Here is a 19,159-nt window from a genome sequence, read left to right on the forward strand (position 1 = left end):
GAAACAGTGCACGCCACAGCTTCCTGTTCTGCTGGGGCTGGCTGCTCATCCATCGCACTTCAAAACAACTGCCCTTTTCGACTACAGAGAGCAGCGGACGTCTGCGCTCTGGGAGGCGACATTACGTGTTGGTGAGGAAGTGATAGTGCAAACTGCGGCCTGCGGAACACGAGTGACAAAATCAAGAGAGCACTGTCATTTCGAGTACTCGTGCACTATCGCTATTGCAACGGCAGTAAGGCAAAACTTTCAAAATTGCCGTGACCAGGATTCGAACCTGGGTTATTGCGGCCACAACGCAATGTCCTAACCACTAGACGATCACGGCCACGGCCACGAAGGCGCCCACGAAAGCAGCTGGCTGGAATGCAAGTGGCGATACACAGCAAAGCCTAGGCCAAGGTGTACGCCACAGCAGTGTCAGACACGGTCTCCATCACGTGTATACGAGCAAATGAACGTTGCTGCGCTGTCAGGAGACTAACTACAGTGGTTAGCTGCATTCACCTCCGTGGCAATGTCTTGCAGTCCTCCAAGCCTCTTGACTACAGGTACCCGTATGTGGCTGGATAACAAGTGGATGGATGCCGCATCTCTCTCGCCGTCAGGTGTTGCCACGAATCATACTTAAAGTGGCTTTCTGCACGCGTCAGTCGAGCAAAGTCGAGAGAGGAGCTACAAAAACGCGCAGTTACGGTACCGGGAATCGAACCCGGGCCTCCTGGGTGAGAGCGAGGTATCCTAGCCACTAGACCGCACCGGATAACGGCGGCAGCGCTCTTCCAGCGAACGCAGCAACCACGCACGGTTAACTGACGACAACTGTAAAAAATCCACTCTCTCACGTTATAGAACGGTGTGCTCCGGACGCATTTCGTGGAGACGAACGCCAGCAATGATGAGAGCAAAAGGCGCCTCCAAATCCTGTCGTTGCACCACGCACTGTTCTACGGCAATTCACGAAGCAGAAGCTCACGCCTTGTTGTGCTGTTTTCTTTGCAGGCAATAAGCGCAGCCGTCTTCGACACAGGAAACATTACACGTTTGGCAGCTGTGGGGTTGGAACCCACGCCTCTCAAGAGACTGGTGCCTGAAACCAGCGCCTTAGACCGCTCGGCCACGCTACATACACAACACGCGCGTCACAAGAGCTGCGTCCTACGCCACGAGAACACACCGCAGCGGCACAAAAGTGAGACGTAAAAATTGGCAACGGTGGGATTCGAACCCACGCCTCCGAAGAGACTGGTGCCTAAAACCAGCGCCTTAGACCGCTCGGCCACGTTACCACTGGAGCATGAGCTGCGAAACATTTCCTTTGTAGTACAAAGGTGGTTATTGGTATGTTTAAGGTGGACTAAACAGCTAAGGTCATCAGTCCCCAATTCCAAAAACAGGCGAGACATAAAGTAGCGGAGCAGATAAAACCCCAAGGGGAAGGAGACTCCCCCCCCCCCCAGGCACTAAAGAACACAAATTAGGCAACGAACACTACAGAAAAGAAGAGTACAGACGAACACCAGACAGAAAGAAACAGACGAAAAGAAGATGGCCGGAGACTGGTTGACTGACCACAAGAACAAAAAAAAAGGAAAAGAGGCAACCATCCGACGACACAACAAAATAGCAACAAATATTGAGAGACGCGAGGACAAAAGACACAGAAAAGGAAAGGTGCAGGACCACCTAAATGGAACCATAAAAAGGACTATCACGGATAAAATGTAAAACATTGTCAGCCGTGGAGGCATCGTCACATAAAAGCAAAGGCAAAGTGCCTGGGAGATTAAAAGACTGCCGGAGGGTGCGCAGTCTGGGACACTCCAATAAAATGTGGGCGACCGTCAGCCGGGACCCACACCGACACAGGGGGGGATCCTCGTGACGCAAAAGATGGCCGTGCGTCAGGTAGGTATGGCCGATGCGCAGCCGACACAGGATTACAGAGTCCCTGCGAGAAGCCCGCAGGGAGGAACGCCACACATCGGTCGTCTCCTTGACAGCCCGCAGTTTATTCGGGGCTGTCATGCCACGCCACTTAGCAGCCCACATCCTAAGCACCTTACGGCGCAACACCCAGCCGCTGGTCGCGAGCCGTAAGGCCGATCTCCAAAGCTGGGGCGTCGATCGCCCCTTTGGCCAGCCTGTCAACACGTTCATTCCCTGGGATGCCAACGTGACCTGGCGTCCAAACAAAAGCACCGAACGACCAGAGCGGGTAATGGTGGAAACAGACTCCCGAATAGAGGACACCAGAGGAGAAGAGGGATAGCAGCGGTCGATGGCCTGGAGGCTGCTCAGGGAGTCACTGCAGATGACGATGGACGTACCTGAGCAGGAACGCATAAGCTCGAGAGCGCGCAATATGGCCACCAGCTCTGCAGTAAAAATACTGCAGCCAGCCGGCAAGGAGCGCTGTACAACATGGGCAGCATGAGCAAAAGCGTAGGCAGTGCGACCATCAACCAGGGAACCATCAGTGTAGACAGTCTCACAGCCCGGAAATGAGGCGAGGAGCGCAAGAAAACGGCGACGGAGGGCCACAGGCGGAACCGAGTCCTTGGGTCCCTGTGCCAAGTCCAGACGGACGGACGGACGGGGCAAACACCAGGGAGGCGTAGGTGCACGGACCCGGAAGGGAGGCAGAAGAGGGAATGAGCCCAGTTCTGACAGCAGGGACTGGACGCGGACAGCTATGGAAAGCCCAGACCGAGGTCGCCGTTCGGGCAGATGGAGGACCGTGACAGGGAATAGCAGGCGACGATTGGGATGGTCCGGCGAGCAATGCACATGGACAGCATAGTCGGCGAGCAGCCTATGGCGGCGAATCCGCAGCGGGGGAACCCCGGCCTCCACCAGTAGACTATCCACGGGGCTCGTACGAAAAGCGCCAGTTGCAAGCCGAACCCCACAGTGGTGTATTGGGTCTAACAACTTCAACACTGAGGGCGATGCAGACCCATAGGCCAGGCTCCCATAATCAAGCCTGGACTGCACAAGAGCTCTGTACAATCGCAACAGCGTGCAGCGATCCGTACCCCAAGAAGTGTGGCTGAGGCAGCGGAGGGCGTTGAGGTGCCGCCAGCGCTTTTGCTTCAGCTGAGTAATATGAGGAACCCATGTGAGCCGGTCATCAAACACGAGTCCTAAGAAGCGGCAAGTTTCCACCACTTCAAGCAGGTGCCCATTGAGGTAAAGTTCAGGATGAGGGTGGACCGTCCGACGCATGCAGAAGTGCATAACTCGAGTCTTGGCTGCAGAGAACTGAAAACCATGAGTCAGAGCCCATGAAGCTGCCTTGCGAACGGCTACTTGCAGCCTGCGTTCGGCGACTCCCGTAGTCGTGGAGCTAAAGGAGATGCAGAAGTCGTCGGCATACAAAGAAGGAGACACCGACGACCCCACGACTGCAGCCAGACCATTAATGGCCACTAGAAATAAGGAGATGCTCAACACCGAGCCCTGCGGGACCCCATTTTCCTGTATATAAGATGAACTAGAGGCGGCACCGACTTGCACCCGGAAAGAGCGGCGCAATAAAAAGGTTTGAAGAAAAGCCGGGAGCCGACCACGAAGACCTCACTCATGCAACGTAGCAAGGATGTGATGCCTCCATGTGGTGTCAAAGGCCTTCCGCAGATCGAAAAATACAGCAACGAGATGCTGACGTCGGGCAAAGGCCGTACAGATAGCAGATTCCAGCCGCACCAAATTGTCCGTGGCAGACCGGCCCCGATGGAAGCCACCCTGGGATGGAGCGAGGAGACCGCGCAACTCAAGGACCCAACACAAACGCCGCGCCACCATACGTTCGAGCAATTTGCACAAAACGTTGGTGAGGGTAATGGGACGATAGCTGTCCACCGCCAGTGGGTCCGCACCGGGCTTCAAGATGGGGACAATAAGACTCTCACGCCATTGCGACGGGAACACGCCCTCGCTCCAAATGCGGTTAAAGATGGTGAGGATGTGTCTCTGGCAGTCCCTGGAGAGATGCTTCAGCATCTGTGTATGGATGCAGTCCGGTCCTGGTGCTGTATCAGGGCAATCGGCGAGGGCGGCGAGGAATTCCCTCTCGCTGAAAGGAGCATTGTATTTTTCAGAACGACGTGTGCGAAACGATAACGGCGTCTGCTCGGCTCGCTCCTTGAGAGAGCGAAAGGCGGGGGGATAAGTTGCAGCCCGCATCTCGTGGTCGTGCGGTAGCGTTCTCGCTTCCCACGCCCGGGTTCCCGGGTTCGATTCCCGGCGGGGTCAGGGATTTTCTCTACCTCGTGATGGCTGGGTGTTGTGTGCTGTCCTTAGGTTAGTTAGGTTTAAGTAGTTCTAAGTTCTTGGGGACTTATGACCACAGCAGTTGAGTCCCATAGTGCTCAGAGCCATTTGAACCATTTTGGATAAGTTGCAGTCGCAGAGCTCTTAGCAAAGTGCGCAGCAAGGTGTTCAGCAATGGCGGCAGCGTCCGTGCAGACAGCGCCGTCCAAGGAGATCCCAGGGACACCCATAGGGGTCTGGTGTCCATAAATCCGCCGTATCCGGGACCACATGAGCGAGGGGGAGACACGGGAGCCCAGGGATGAGACGTACCTCTCCCAGCACTCCTGCTTACGCCGTGTAATAAGACGACGGGCGAAGGCACGGAGCCTCTTATAGGCGATGAGTGTCTCGAGAGACGGGTGCCGCCTATGAGGCTGGAGGGCCCTCCTACGGTCGCGAATAGCCTCAGCAATCTCCGGCGACCACCAGGGTACAGCCTTCCTCCGAGGGAGTCCAGAAGAGTGGAGGATGGCAGCCTCGGCCGCCGAAATGATTGACGTGGTTAAGACACGGACCACCTCGTCAATGTCACCCTGTGGGGGAGACTCAATGGTTGCCGCGGAAGTAAAACCCAGCCCGTCAGCCCTGTGGAGAGCCCAGTGGGGCAGGCGCCCAGAAGAATGACACTGGGGCAGTGACAAATAGATGGGAAAATGGTCACTACCACACAGGTCAGGATGCACTCTCCAGTGGAGGGATGGGACAAGTCTGGGGCTGCAAAGAGAGAGATCGATGGTCGAGAACGAGCCATGGGCCACACTGAAATGCGTGGGAGCACCGGTGTTCAAGAGGCTAAGGTCGAGCTGAGCCAACAAATGCTCCACGGCACGACCGCGGTCATCGGAGACAGTCTCACCCCATAGAGGGTTGTGGGCATTGAAATCGCCCAGCAACAAGACAGGTGGCGGCAGTTGGGCTATCAGAGCAGCCAGGACATGCTGTGCGACAGCACCATCCGGTGGAAGGTAAATACTGCAGACGGTAATAGCCTGTGGCGTCCACACCCGAACAGCGACAGCCTCTAAAGCTGTTTGTAGAGGTACAAACTCGCTGTGAAGAGAGTTAAGGACATATATGCAGACGCCACCAGACACCCTTTCATAAGCTGCCCGGTTCTTAAAATAACCCCGATAGCCACGGAGGGCGGGGGTTCGCATTGCTGGAAACCAAGTTTCCTGCAGAGCAATGCAAAGGAAAGAATGAAGGCTGATAAGTTGGCGGAGCTCAGCTTGATGGTGTAAGAAACCGCTGCAGTTCCACTGGAGGATGGTATTAGCCATGGATGGGAAAGGCGTGAAGGGACTGGGGAGGCAGATTACGCCTCCGGGGCCCATGCTGCAACTGACTCACCACCTGTACAACAGCCAGCTATTGCGTCCGAGGGACTGGCGAGATCCATGTCCTCAGCGGACGCCAGAATCTCCACCTCATCCTCAGACGCAGAGCCTGTAGGAAGCGGTGGAATGGGTGCCACCGCAATGTCGGTAGCCTTGGGGAGTTTCTTCTTCTTCTGCTTCTCGCGCTGTGCCTTTGGTGGTTCAGGCTGGGAGGGCGTCACTGGGTCAGTCTCAGGGACAGACGACGACCGTGTGTCCCGACGACCAGGGACCGGCGGTTGTTTGAGCCACTTGCAGCTGTCGGCTTTGGTACCGGTCGGAACTTGCGAAGGGAGGTCCCCAAGGGACCCCTTTCTTACGAGAGTAGCCGAAGAAGTCTTACGCTTCTCCGGCTGGGAAGGGGGAACTGATGTCCCCGATGGTTGGGGGGGTGTTACTCCTGAAGTAGATGGAGCAGGAGCAACAGTGGGTTTAGTGCCCCCCACCATCAAGGGGGCAGGTGTGGGACTTCGACTCGGAGAGCTGACTGGAGCGACAGTTGCGGCATAAGAAGCTGTCATGCACACTGGATGAAGCCGATCATATTTCCGCTTCGCCTCAGTGTACGTCAGGCGGTCGAGAGTCTTGATTTCCGTGATCTTCCGCTCCTTCTGCAGAATCGGACAGTCTGGCGAGCAAGGCGTATGGTGCGCACCAGAGTTCACACAGATTGGAGGCGGGGCACAGGGATGATCAGGATGGGATGGTAGACCGCAATCGCGGCAGACGAGGTCGGAAGCACAGCGTGAAGACATATGGCCGAACTTCCAACACTTGAAGCACCGCATCGGGGGAGGGATATATGGCTTGACATCACAACGGTACACCATCACCTTGACCTTCGCAGGTAACGTGTCACCCTCGAAGGCCAAGATGAAGGCACCGGTGGCAAATTGACGATCCCTTGGACCCCGGTGGACACGCCGGACGAAATGGACACCTCGGCGCTCCAAGTTGGCGCGCAGCTCGTCATCGGACTGTAAAAGGAGATCCCTGTGGAAGATAATGCCCTGCACCATATTCAGACTTTTATGGGGAGTGATAGTGACGGAGACATCCCCCAGCTTAGTACAAGCGAGCAAGGCCCGCGACTGGGCGGAGGATGCCGTTTTTATCAACACCGATCCGGACCGCATCTTGGACAAGCCCTCCACCTCCCCAAACTTGTCCTCTAAATGCTCTACAAAGAACTGAGGCTTCACGGATATAAAAGATTCCCCATCAGCTCTGGTACAGACAAGATATCTGGGCGAATATGTCTCACTTTCATGCAATGCCTTTCGTTCCTCCCATGGTGTGGCGAGGGAGGGGAACGATTTGGGGTCATAAACGTTACCTTTAAAATGGGCCCTCGAACGCTTAGAGACTGCTGGTGGCTGGCCACCAGCAAGAGAAGATGTGCCACGCTTCATTGCGTGTCATCCACCCTGATGCCACCTACTCCGACCAAGTGCCCTCCCCACGGGCGCCACCCAGCCATAGCAAAGGCCACCTGGCAGGGTGGCCATTGCCGGGAGTCCCGATGCCCCAGGGAGATGGGCATCTACTCCTTGGCATACGTGGGGAGTTAACGGCGCAGGCATCAGTAGAGCGATCCCTGTGTTGTCAGGGGGCTACAACCAAGAGGGTACATGGCGGCCCCACCACAACGGACTGGCTACCGTGCTGGATGTTAGGTGACATGTGGTCCATGGTCGCCGTCAGTGCAGAAAATGGCCCTGCACAGTGTTTGGCAGAAAGTGTACGCAGGTGCGTATCCATGCCCAAGCGATGGATAGCGGGCAGGACTGCAATGCAACGACGAATAAGATGGCGCCCACGAAAGCAGCTGGCTGGAATGCAAGTGGCGATACACAGCAAAGCCTAGGCCAAGGTGTACGCCACAGCAGTGTCAGACACGGTCCGCATCACGTGTATACGAGCAAATGAACGTTGCTGCGCTGTCAGGACACTAACTACAGTGGTTAGCTGCATTTACCTCCGTGGCAATATCTTGCAGTCCTCCAAGCCTCTTGACTACAGGTACCCGTATGTGGCTGGATAACAAGTGGATAGATGCCGCATCTCTCTCGCCGTCAGGTGTTGCCACGAATCATACTTAACGTGGCTTTCTGCACGCGTCAGCGTAGCGTCAGTCGATCAAAGTCGGGACAAGTCGCATAAGAGGAGCAACAAAAACGCGCATTTCCGGTACCGGGAATCGAACCCGGGCCTCCTGGGTGAGAGCCAGGTATCCTAGCCACTAGACCACACCGGATAACGGCGGCAGCGCTCTTCCAGCGAACGCAGCAACCACGCACGGTTAACTGACGACAACTGTAAAAAATCCACTCTCTCACGTTATAGAACGGTGTGCTCCGGACGCATTTCGTGGAGACGAACGCCAGCAATGATGAGAGCAAAAGGCGCCTACAAATCCTGTCGTTGCACCACGCACTGTTCTACGGCAATTCACGAAGCAGAAGCTCACGCCTTGTTGTGCTGTTTTCTTTGCAGGCAATAAGCGTAGCTGTCTTCGACACAGGAAACATTACACGTTTGGCAGCTGTGGGGTTGGAACCCACGCCTCTCAAGAGACTGGTGCCTGAAACCAGCGCCTTAGACCGCTCGGCCACGCTACCTACACAACACGCGCGTCACAAGAGCTGCGTCCTACGCCACGAGAACACACCGCAGCGGCACAAAAGTGAGACGTAAAAATTGGCAACGGTGGGATTCGAACCCACGCCTCCGAAGAGACTGGTGCCTAAAACCAGCGCCTTAGACCGCTCGGCCACGTTACCACTGGAGCATGAGCTGCGAAACATTTCCTTTGTAGTACAAAGGTGGTTATTGGTATGTTTAAGGTGGACTAAACAGCTAAGGTCATCAGTCCCCAATTCCAAAAACAGGCGAGACATAAAGTAGCGGAGCAGATAAAACCCCAAGGGGAAGGAGACTCCCCCCCCCCCCCAGGCACTAAAGAACACAAATTAGGCAACGAACACTACAGAAAAGAAGAGTACAGACGAACACCAGACAGAAAGAAACAGACGAAAAGAAGATGGCCGGAGACTGGTTGACTGACCACAAGAACAAAAAAAAAGGAAAAGAGGCAACCATCCGACGACACAACAAAATAGCAACAAATATTGAGAGACGCGAGGACAAAAGACACAGAAAAGGAAAGGTGCAGGACCACCTAAATGGAACCATAAAAAGGACTATCACGGATAAAATGTAAAACATTGTCAGCCGTGGAGGCATCGTCACATAAAAGCAAAGGCAAAGTGCCTGGGAGATTAAAAGACTGCCGGAGGGTGCGCAGTCTGGGACACTCCAATAAAATGTGGGCGACCGTCAGCCGGGACCCACACCGACACAGGGGGGGATCCTCGTGACGCAAAAGATGGCCGTGCGTCAGGTAGGTATGGCCGATGCGCAGCCGACACAGGATTACAGAGTCCCTGCGAGAAGCCCGCAGGGAGGAACGCCACACATCGGTCGTCTCCTTGACAGCCCGCAGTTTATTCGGGGCTGTCATGCCACGCCACTTAGCAGCCCACATCCTAAGCACCTTACGGCGCAACACCCAGCCGCTGGTCGCGAGCCGTAAGGCCGATCTCCAAAGCTGGGGCGTCGATCGCCCCTTTGGCCAGCCTGTCAACACGTTCATTCCCTGGGATGCCAACGTGACCTGGCGTCCAAACAAAAGCACCGAACGACCAGAGCGGGTAATGGTGGAAACAGACTCCCGAATAGAGGACACCAGAGGAGAAGAGGGATAGCAGCGGTCGATGGCCTGGAGGCTGCTCAGGGAGTCACTGCAGATGACGATGGACGTACCTGAGCAGGAACGCATAAGCTCGAGAGCGCGCAATATGGCCACCAGCTCTGCAGTAAAAATACTGCAGCCAGCCGGCAAGGAGCGCTGTACAACATGGGCAGCATGAGCAAAAGCGTAGGCAGTGCGACCATCAACCAGGGAACCATCAGTGTAGACAGTCTCACAGCCCGGAAATGAGGCGAGGAGCGCAAGAAAACGGCGACGGAGGGCCACAGGCGGAACCGAGTCCTTGGGTCCCTGTGCCAAGTCCAGACGGACGGACGGACGGGGCAAACACCAGGGAGGCGTAGGTGCACGGACCCGGAAGGGAGGCAGAAGAGGGAATGAGCCCAGTTCTGACAGCAGGGACTGGACGCGGACAGCTATGGAAAGCCCAGACCGAGGTCGCCGTTCGGGCAGATGGAGGACCGTGACAGGGAATAGCAGGCGACGATTGGGATGGTCTGGCGAGCAATGCACATGGACAGCATAGTCGGCGAGCAGCCTATGGCGGCGAATCCGCAGCGGGGGAACCCCGGCCTCCACCAGTAGACTATCCACGGGGCTCGTACGAAAAGCGCCAGTTGCAAGCCGAACCCCACAGTGGTGTATTGGGTCTAACAACTTCAACACTGAGGGCGATGCAGACCCATAGGCCAGGCTCCCATAATCAAGCCTGGACTGCACAAGAGCTCTGTACAATCGCAACAGCGTGCAGCGATCCGTACCCCAAGAAGTGTGGCTGAGGCAGCGGAGGGCGTTGAGGTGCCGCCAGCGCTTTTGCTTCAGCTGAGTAATATGAGGAACCCATGTGAGCCGGTCATCAAACACGAGTCCTAAGAAGCGGCAAGTTTCCACCACTTCAAGCAGGTGCCCATTGAGGTAAAGTTCAGGATGAGGGTGGACCGTCCGACGCATGCAGAAGTGCATAACTCGAGTCTTGGCTGCAGAGAACTGAAAACCATGAGTCAGAGCCCATGAAGCTGCCTTGCGAACGGCTACTTGCAGCCTGCGTTCGGCGACTCCCGTAGTCGTGGAGCTAAAGGAGATGCAGAAGTCGTCGGCATACAAAGAAGGAGACACCGACGACCCCACGACTGCAGCCAGACCATTAATGGCCACTAGAAATAAGGAGATGCTCAACACCGAGCCCTGCGGGACCCCATTTTCCTGTATATAAGATGAACTAGAGGCGGCACCGACTTGCACCCGGAAAGAGCGGCGCAATAAAAAGGTTTGAAGAAAAGCCGGGAGCCGACCACGAAGACCTCACTCATGCAACGTAGCAAGGATGTGATGCCTCCATGTGGTGTCAAAGGCCTTCCGCAGATCGAAAAATACAGCAACGAGATGCTGACGTCGGGCAAAGGCCGTACAGATAGCAGATTCCAGCCGCACCAAATTGTCCGTGGCAGACCGGCCCCGATGGAAGCCACCCTGGGATGGAGCGAGGAGACCGCGCAACTCAAGGACCCAACACAAACGCCGCGCCACCATACGTTCGAGCAATTTGCACAAAACGTTGGTGAGGGTAATGGGACGATAGCTGTCCACCGCCAGTGGGTCCGCACCGGGCTTCAAGATGGGGACAATAAGACTCTCATGCCATTGCGACGGGAACACGCCCTCGCTCCAAATGCGGTTAAAGATGGTGAGGATGTGTCTCTGGCAGTCCCTGGAGAGATGCTTCAGCATCTGTGTATGGATGCAGTCCGGTCCTGGTGCTGTATCAGGGCAATCGGCGAGGGCGGCGAGGAATTCCCTCTCGCTGAAAGGAGCATTGTATTTTTCAGAACGACGTGTGCGAAACGATAACGGCGTCTGCTCGGCTCGCTCCTTGAGAGAGCGAAAGGCGGGGGGATAAGTTGCAGCCCGCATCTCGTGGTCGTGCGGTAGCGTTCTCGCTTCCCACGCCCGGGTTCCCGGGTTCGATTCCCGGCGGGGTCAGGGATTTTCTCTACCTCGTGATGGCTGGGTGTTGTGTGCTGTCCTTAGGTTAGTTAGGTTTAAGTAGTTCTAAGTTCTTGGGGACTTATGACCACAGCAGTTGAGTTCCATAGTGCTCAGAGCCATTTGAACCATTTTGGATAAGTTGCAGTCGCAGAGCTCTTAGCAAAGTGCGCAGCAAGGTGTTCAGCAATGGCGGCAGCGTCCGTGCAGACAGCGCCGTCCAAGGAGATCCCAGGGACACCCATAGGGGTCTGGTGTCCATAAATCCGCCGTATCCGGGACCACATGAGCGAGGGGGAGACACGGGAGCCCAGGGATGAGACGTACCTCTCCCAGCACTCCTGCTTACGCCGTGTAATAAGACGACGGGCGAAGGCACGGAGCCTCTTATAGGCGATGAGTGTCTCGAGAGACGGGTGCCGCCTATGAGGCTGGAGGGCCCTCCTACGGTCGCGAATAGCCTCAGCAATCTCCGGCGACCACCAGGGTACAGCCTTCCTCCGAGGGAGTCCAGAAGAGTGGAGGATGGCAGCCTCGGCCGCCGAAATGATTGACGTGGTTAAGACACGGACCACCTCGTCAATGTCACCCTGTGGGGGAGACTCAATGGTTGCCGCGGAAGTAAAACCCAGCCCGTCAGCCCTGTGGAGAGCCCAGTGGGGCAGGCGCCCAGAAGAATGACACTGGGGCAGTGACAAATAGATGGGAAAATGGTCACTACCACACAGGTCAGGATGCACTCTCCAGTGGAGGGATGGGACAAGTCTGGGGCTGCAAAGAGAGAGATCGATGGTCGAGAACGAGCCATGGGCCACACTGAAATGCGTGGGAGCACCGGTGTTCAAGAGGCTAAGGTCGAGCTGAGCCAACAAATGCTCCACGGCACGACCGCGGTCATCGGAGACAGTCTCACCCCATAGAGGGTTGTGGGCATTGAAATCGCCCAGCAACAAGACAGGTGGCGGCAGTTGGGCTATCAGAGCAGCCAGGACATGCTGTGCGACAGCACCATCCGGTGGAAGGTAAATACTGCAGACGGTAATAGCCTGTGGCGTCCACACCCGAACAGCGACAGCCTCTAAAGCTGTTTGTAGAGGTACAAACTCGCTGTGAAGAGAGTTAAGGACATATATGCAGACGCCACCAGACACCCTTTCATAAGCTGCCCGGTTCTTAAAATAACCCCGATAGCCACGGAGGGCGGGGGTTCGCATTGCTGGAAACCAAGTTTCCTGCAGAGCAATGCAAAGGAAAGAATGAAGGCTGATAAGTTGGCGGAGCTCAGCTTGATGGTGTAAGAAACCGCTGCAGTTCCACTGGAGGATGGTATTAGCCATGGATGGGAAAGGCGTGAAGGGACTGGGGAGGCAGATTACGCCTCCGGGGCCCATGCTGCAACTGACTCACCACCTGTACAACAGCCAGCTATTGCGTCCGAGGGACTGGCGAGATCCATGTCCTCAGCGGACGCCAGAATCTCCACCTCATCCTCAGACGCAGAGCCTGTAGGAAGCGGTGGAATGGGTGCCACCGCAATGTCGGTAGCCTTGGGGAGTTTCTTCTTCTTCTGCTTCTCGCGCTGTGCCTTTGGTGGTTCAGGCTGGGAGGGCGTCACTGGGTCAGTCTCAGGGACAGACGACGACCGTGTGTCCCGACGACCAGGGACCGGCGGTTGTTTGAGCCACTTGCAGCTGTCGGCTTTGGTACCGGTCGGAACTTGCGAAGGGAGGTCCCCAAGGGACCCCTTTCTTACGAGAGTAGCCGAAGAAGTCTTACGCTTCTCCGGCTGGGAAGGGGGAACTGATGTCCCCGATGGTTGGGGGGGTGTTACTCCTGAAGTAGATGGAGCAGGAGCAACAGTGGGTTTAGTGCCCCCCACCATCAAGGGGGCAGGTGTGGGACTTCGACTCGGAGAGCTGACTGGAGCGACAGTTGCGGCATAAGAAGCTGTCATGCACACTGGATGAAGCCGATCATATTTCCGCTTCGCCTCAGTGTACGTCAGGCGGTCGAGAGTCTTGATTTCCGTGATCTTCCGCTCCTTCTGCAGAATCGGACAGTCTGGCGAGCAAGGCGTATGGTGCGCACCAGAGTTCACACAGATTGGAGGCGGGGCACAGGGATGATCAGGATGGGATGGTAGACCGCAATCGCGGCAGACGAGGTCGGAAGCACAGCGTGAAGACATATGGCCGAACTTCCAACACTTGAAGCACCGCATCGGGGGAGGGATATATGGCTTGACATCACAACGGTACACCATCACCTTGACCTTCGCAGGTAACGTGTCACCCTCGAAGGCCAAGATGAAGGCACCGGTGGCAAATTGACGATCCCTTGGACCCCGGTGGACACGCCGGACGAAATGGACACCTCGGCGCTCCAAGTTGGCGCGCAGCTCGTCATCGGACTGTAAAAGGAGATCCCTGTGGAAGATAATGCCCTGCACCATATTCAGACTTTTATGGGGAGTGATAGTGACGGAGACATCCCCCAGCTTAGTACAAGCGAGCAAGGCCCGCGACTGGGCGGAGGATGCCGTTTTTATCAACACCGATCCGGACCGCATCTTGGACAAGCCCTCCACCTCCCCAAACTTGTCCTCTAAATGCTCTACAAAGAACTGAGGCTTCACGGATATAAAAGATTCCCCATCAGCTCTGGTACAGACAAGATATCTGGGCGAATATGTCTCACTTTCATGCAATGCCTTTCGTTCCTCCCATGGTGTGGCGAGGGAGGGGAACGATTTGGGGTCATAAACGTTACCTTTAAAATGGGCCCTCGAACGCTTAGAGACTGCTGGTGGCTGGCCACCAGCAAGAGAAGATGTGCCACGCTTCATTGCGTGTCATCCACCCTGATGCCACCTACTCCGACCAAGTGCCCTCCCCACGGGCGCCACCCAGCCATAGCAAAGGCCACCTGGCAGGGTGGCCATTGCCGGGAGTCCCGATGCCCCAGGGAGATGGGCATCTACTCCTTGGCATACGTGGGGAGTTAACGGCGCAGGCATCAGTAGAGCGATCCCTGTGTTGTCAGGGGGCTACAACCAAGAGGGTACATGGCGGCCCCACCACAACGGACTGGCTACCGTGCTGGATGTTAGGTGACATGTGGTCCATGGTCGCCGTCAGTGCAGAAAATGGCCCTGCACAGTGTTTGGCAGAAAGTGTACGCAGGTGCGTATCCATGCCCAAGCGATGGATAGCGGGCAGGACTGCAATGCAACGACGAATAAGATGGCGCCCACGAAAGCAGCTGGCTGGAATGCAAGTGGCGATACACAGCAAAGCCTAGGCCAAGGTGTACGCCACAGCAGTGTCAGACACGGTCCGCATCACGTGTATACGAGCAAATGAACGTTGCTGCGCTGTCAGGACACTAACTACAGTGGTTAGCTGCATTTACCTCCGTGGCAATATCTTGCAGTCCTCCAAGCCTCTTGACTACAGGTACCCGTATGTGGCTGGATAACAAGTGGATAGATGCCGCATCTCTCTCGCCGTCAGGTGTTGCCACGAATCATACTTAACGTGGCTTTCTGCACGCGTCAGCGTAGCGTCAGTCGATCAAAGTCGGGACAAGTCGCATAAGAGGAGCAACAAAAACGCGCATTTCCGGTACCGGGAATCGAACCCGGGCCTCCTGGGTGAGAGCCAGGTATCCTAGCCACTAGACCACACCGGATAACGGCGGCAGCGCTCTTCCAGCGAACGCAGCAACCACGCACGGTTAACTGTCGACAACTGTAAAAAATCCACTCTCTCGCGTTATAGAACGGCGTGCTCCGGACGCATTTCGTGGAGACGAACGCCAGCAATGATGAGAGCAAAAGGCGCCTCCAAATCCTGTCGTTGCACCACGCACTGTTCTACGGCAATTCACGAAGCAGAAGCTCACGCCTTGTTGTGCTGTTTTCTTTGCAGGCAATAAGCGCAGCCGTCTTCGACACAGGAAACATTACACGTTTGGCAGCTGTGGGGTTGGAACCCACGCCTCTCAAGAGACTGGTGCCTGAAACCAGCGCCTTAGACCGCTCGGCCACGCTACCTACACAACACGCGCGTCACAAGAGCTGCGTCCTACGCCACGAGAACACACCGCAGCGGCACAAAAGTGAGACGTAAAAATTGGCAACGGTGGGATTCGAACCCACGCCTCCGAAGAGACTGGTGCCTAAAACCAGCGCCTTAGACCGCTCGGCCACGTTACCGCTGGAGCACGAGCGGCGAAACGTTTCCTTTGTAGTACAAAGATCACTCCGAAATGTAAGTGTCTTGGCAATCGCTGTGCCATGTATTTCCACTGCTCTCCCACTGGAAGCGTCTCTTTAGGCCATCCACAACAAGAAAATGCCGTGCCCGCCGTATGGTAGCGACGCCACTTGTCTGTAGCTGTCGTAGTTAAGGAGACAGCATCGAGAGACGTTTTCGTGCTGTGACCAGGTTTCGAACCTGGGCTTTCCGTAACCACTAAAGTATCATAGCTGTACCTGTCAGGCGGAGCTAGAATGCTCCATGTAACAAACATATGTGAGCTCAAGGAGGTTACACGTGAAGAGAAAGCGGCAGGTTAACACGACTACAGCAAAACCCCTGGCAGCGCTGGGATTCGAACCGACGCCTACGAAGAGACTGGTGCCTTAAACCAGCGCCATAGAGCGCTCGGCCATGCTACGTGCGCTGCAATGGGCACCAGTGTTCCTAGCATTTGTAGAAACAGTGCACGCCACAGCTTCCTGTTCTGCTGGGGCTGGCTGCTCATCCATCGCACTTCAAAACAACTGCCCTTTTCGACTACAGAGAGCAGCGGACGTCTGCGCTCTGGGAGGCGACATTACGTGTTGGTGAGGAAGTGATAGTGCAAACTGCGGCCTGCGGAACACGAGTGACAAAATCAAGAGAGCACTGTCATTTCGAGTACTCGTGCACTATCGCTATTGCAACGGCAGTAAGGCAAAACTTTCAAAATTGCCGTGACCAGGATTCGAACCTGGGTTATTGCGGCCACAACGCAATGTCCTAACCACTAGACGATCACGGCCACGGCCACGAAGCCACCCACGAAAGCAGCTGGCAGGAATGCAAGTGGCGATACACAGCAAAGCCTAGGCCAAGGTGTACGCCACAGCAGTGTCAGACACGGTCCGCATCACGTGTATACGAGCAAATGAACGTTGCTGCGCTGTCAGGACACTAACTACAGTGGTTAGCTGCATTCACCTCCGTGGCAATGTCTTGCAGTCCTCCAAGCCTCTTGACTACAGGTACCCGTATGTGGCTGGATAACAAGTGGATGGATGCCGCATCTCTCTCGCCGTCAGGTGTTGCCACGAATCATACTTAAAGTGGCTTTCTGCACGCGTCAGTCGAGCAAAGTCGAGAGAGGAGCAACAAAAACGCGCATTTACGGTACCGGGAATCGAACCCGGGCCTCCTGGGTGAGAGCGAGGTATCCTAGCCACTAGACCGCACCGGATAACGGCGGCAGCGCTCTTCCAGCGAACGCAGCAACCACGCACGGTTAACTGACGACAACTGTAAAAAATCCACTCTCTCACGTTATAGAACGGTGTGCTCCGGACGCATTTCGTGGAGACGAACGCCAGCAATGATGAGAGCAAAAGGCGCCTACAAATCCTGTCGTTGCACCACGCACTGTTCTACGGCAATTCACGAAGCAGAAGCTCACGCCTTGTTGTGCTGTTTTCTTTGCAGGCAATAAGCGTAGCTGTCTTCGACACAGGAAACATTACACGTTTGGCAGCTGTGGGGTTGGAACCCACGCCTCTCAAGAGACTGGTGCCTGAAACCAGCGCCTTAGACCGCTCGGCCACGCTACCTACACAACACGCGCGTCACAAGAGCTGCGTCCTACGCCACGAGAACACACCGCAGCGGCACAAAAGTGAGACGTAAAAATTGGCAACGGTGGGATTCGAACCCACGCCTCCGAAGAGACTGGTGCCTAAAACCAGCGCCTTAGACCGCTCGGCCACGTTACCACTGGAGCATGAGCTGCGAAACATTTCCTTTGTAGTACAAAGGTGGTTATTGGTATGTTTAAGGTGGACTAAACAGCTAAGGTCATCAGTCCCCAATTCCAAAAACAGGCGAGACATAAAGTAGCGGAGCAGATAAAACCCCAAGGGGAAGGAGACTCCCCCCCCCCCCCAGGCACTAAAGAACACAAATTAGGCAACGAACACTACAGAAAAGAAGAGTACAGACGAACACCAGACAGAAAGAAACAGACGAAAAGAAGATGGCCGGAGACTGGTTGACTGACCACAAGAACAAAAAAAAAGGAAAAGAGGCAACCATCCGACGACACAACAAAATAGCAACAAATATTGAGAGACGCGAGGACAAAAGACACAGAAAAGGAAAGGTGCAGGACCACCTAAATGGAACCATAAAAAGGACTATCACGGATAAAATGTAAAACATTGTCAGCCGTGGAGGCATCGTCACATAAAAGCAAAGGCAAAGTGCCTGGGAGATTAAAAGACTGCCGGAGGGTGCGCAGTCTGGGACACTCCAATAAAATGTGGGCGACCGTCAGCCGGGACCCACACCGACACAGGGGGGGATCCTCGTGACGCAAAAGATGGCCGTGCGTCAGGTAGGTATGGCCGATGCGCAGCCGACACAGGATTACAGAGTCCCTGCGAGAAGCCCGCAGGGAGGAACGCCACACATCGGTCGTCTCCTTGACAGCCCGCAGTTTATTCGGGGCTGTCATGCCACGCCACTTAGCAGCCCACATCCTAAGCACCTTACGGCGCAACACCCAGCCGCTGGTCGCGAGCCGTAAGGCCGATCTCCAAAGCTGGGGCGTCGATCGCCCCTTTGGCCAGCCTGTCAACACGTTCATTCCCTGGGATGCCAACGTGACCTGGCGTCCAAACAAAAGCACCGAACGACCAGAGCGGGTAATGGTGGAAACAGACTCCCGAATAGAGGACACCAGAGGAGAAGAGGGATAGCAGCGGTCGATGGCCTGGAGGCTGCTCAGGGAGTCACTGCAGATGACGATGGACGTACCTGAGCAGGAACGCATAAGCTCGAGAGCGCGCAATATGGCCACCAGCTCTGCAGTAAAAATACTGCAGCCAGCCGGCAAGGAGCGCTGTACAACATGGGCAGCATGAGCAAAAGCGTAGGCAGTGCGACCATCAACCAGGGAACCATCAGTGTAGACAGTCTCACAGCCCGGAAATGAGGCGAGGAGCGCAAGAAAACGGCGACGGAGGGCCACAGGCGGAACCGAGTCCTTGGGTCCCTGTGCCAAGTCCAGACGGACGGACGGACGGGGCAAACACCAGGGAGGCGTAGGTGCACGGACCCGGAAGGGAGGCAGAAGAGGGAATGAGCCCAGTTCTGACAGCAGGGACTGGACGCGGACAGCTATGGAAAGCCCAGACCGAGGTCGCCGTTCGGGCAGATGGAGGACCGTGACAGGGAATAGCAGGCGACGATTGGGATGGTCCGGCGAGCAATGCACATGGACAGCATAGTCGGCGAGCAGCCTATGGCGGCGAATCCGCAGCGGGGGAACCCCGGCCTCCACCAGTAGACTATCCACGGGGCTCGTACGAAAAGCGCCAGTTGCAAGCCGAACCCCACAGTGGTGTATTGGGTCTAACAACTTCAACACTGAGGGCGATGCAGACCCATAGGCCAGGCTCCCATAATCAAGCCTGGAC

General features: G+C 55.8%; 11 non-coding genes across 11 annotated transcripts; all 11 read right to left on the reverse strand.

The window, feature by feature from the left end:
- Window positions 1-256: 256 nt before the first annotated feature.
- Window positions 257-328, reverse strand: Trnah-gug (transfer RNA histidin (anticodon GUG)). The gene has a single exon. It is a non-coding gene; the product is annotated as a tRNA-His (tRNA).
- An 879-nt stretch (window positions 329-1,207) lies between these two features.
- On the reverse strand, window positions 1,208-1,289 carry Trnal-uag (transfer RNA leucine (anticodon UAG)). Its single transcript has one exon. It is a non-coding gene; the product is annotated as a tRNA-Leu (tRNA).
- Window positions 1,290-7,878: 6,589 nt separating this feature from the next.
- On the reverse strand, window positions 7,879-7,950 carry Trnae-cuc (transfer RNA glutamic acid (anticodon CUC)). The gene has a single exon. It is a non-coding gene; the product is annotated as a tRNA-Glu (tRNA).
- A 282-nt stretch (window positions 7,951-8,232) lies between these two features.
- Trnal-cag (transfer RNA leucine (anticodon CAG)) lies at window positions 8,233-8,314 on the reverse strand. The gene has a single exon. It is a non-coding gene; the product is annotated as a tRNA-Leu (tRNA).
- Window positions 8,315-8,394: 80 nt separating this feature from the next.
- Window positions 8,395-8,476, reverse strand: Trnal-uag (transfer RNA leucine (anticodon UAG)). Its single transcript has one exon. It is a non-coding gene; the product is annotated as a tRNA-Leu (tRNA).
- Window positions 8,477-15,066: 6,590 nt separating this feature from the next.
- Trnae-cuc (transfer RNA glutamic acid (anticodon CUC)) lies at window positions 15,067-15,138 on the reverse strand. Its single transcript has one exon. It is a non-coding gene; the product is annotated as a tRNA-Glu (tRNA).
- Window positions 15,139-15,420: 282 nt separating this feature from the next.
- On the reverse strand, window positions 15,421-15,502 carry Trnal-cag (transfer RNA leucine (anticodon CAG)). The gene has a single exon. It is a non-coding gene; the product is annotated as a tRNA-Leu (tRNA).
- Window positions 15,503-15,582: 80 nt separating this feature from the next.
- Trnal-uag (transfer RNA leucine (anticodon UAG)) lies at window positions 15,583-15,664 on the reverse strand. Its single transcript has one exon. It is a non-coding gene; the product is annotated as a tRNA-Leu (tRNA).
- A 758-nt stretch (window positions 15,665-16,422) lies between these two features.
- On the reverse strand, window positions 16,423-16,494 carry Trnah-gug (transfer RNA histidin (anticodon GUG)). Its single transcript has one exon. It is a non-coding gene; the product is annotated as a tRNA-His (tRNA).
- Window positions 16,495-17,211: 717 nt separating this feature from the next.
- On the reverse strand, window positions 17,212-17,293 carry Trnal-cag (transfer RNA leucine (anticodon CAG)). The gene has a single exon. It is a non-coding gene; the product is annotated as a tRNA-Leu (tRNA).
- Window positions 17,294-17,373: 80 nt separating this feature from the next.
- On the reverse strand, window positions 17,374-17,455 carry Trnal-uag (transfer RNA leucine (anticodon UAG)). The gene has a single exon. It is a non-coding gene; the product is annotated as a tRNA-Leu (tRNA).
- Window positions 17,456-19,159: the final 1,704 nt, after the last annotated feature.

Source organism: Schistocerca nitens, chromosome 1 (assembly GCF_023898315.1).
Source record: "Schistocerca nitens isolate TAMUIC-IGC-003100 chromosome 1, iqSchNite1.1, whole genome shotgun sequence".
Classification (NCBI taxonomy): Eukaryota; Metazoa; Arthropoda; class Insecta; order Orthoptera; family Acrididae; genus Schistocerca; species Schistocerca nitens.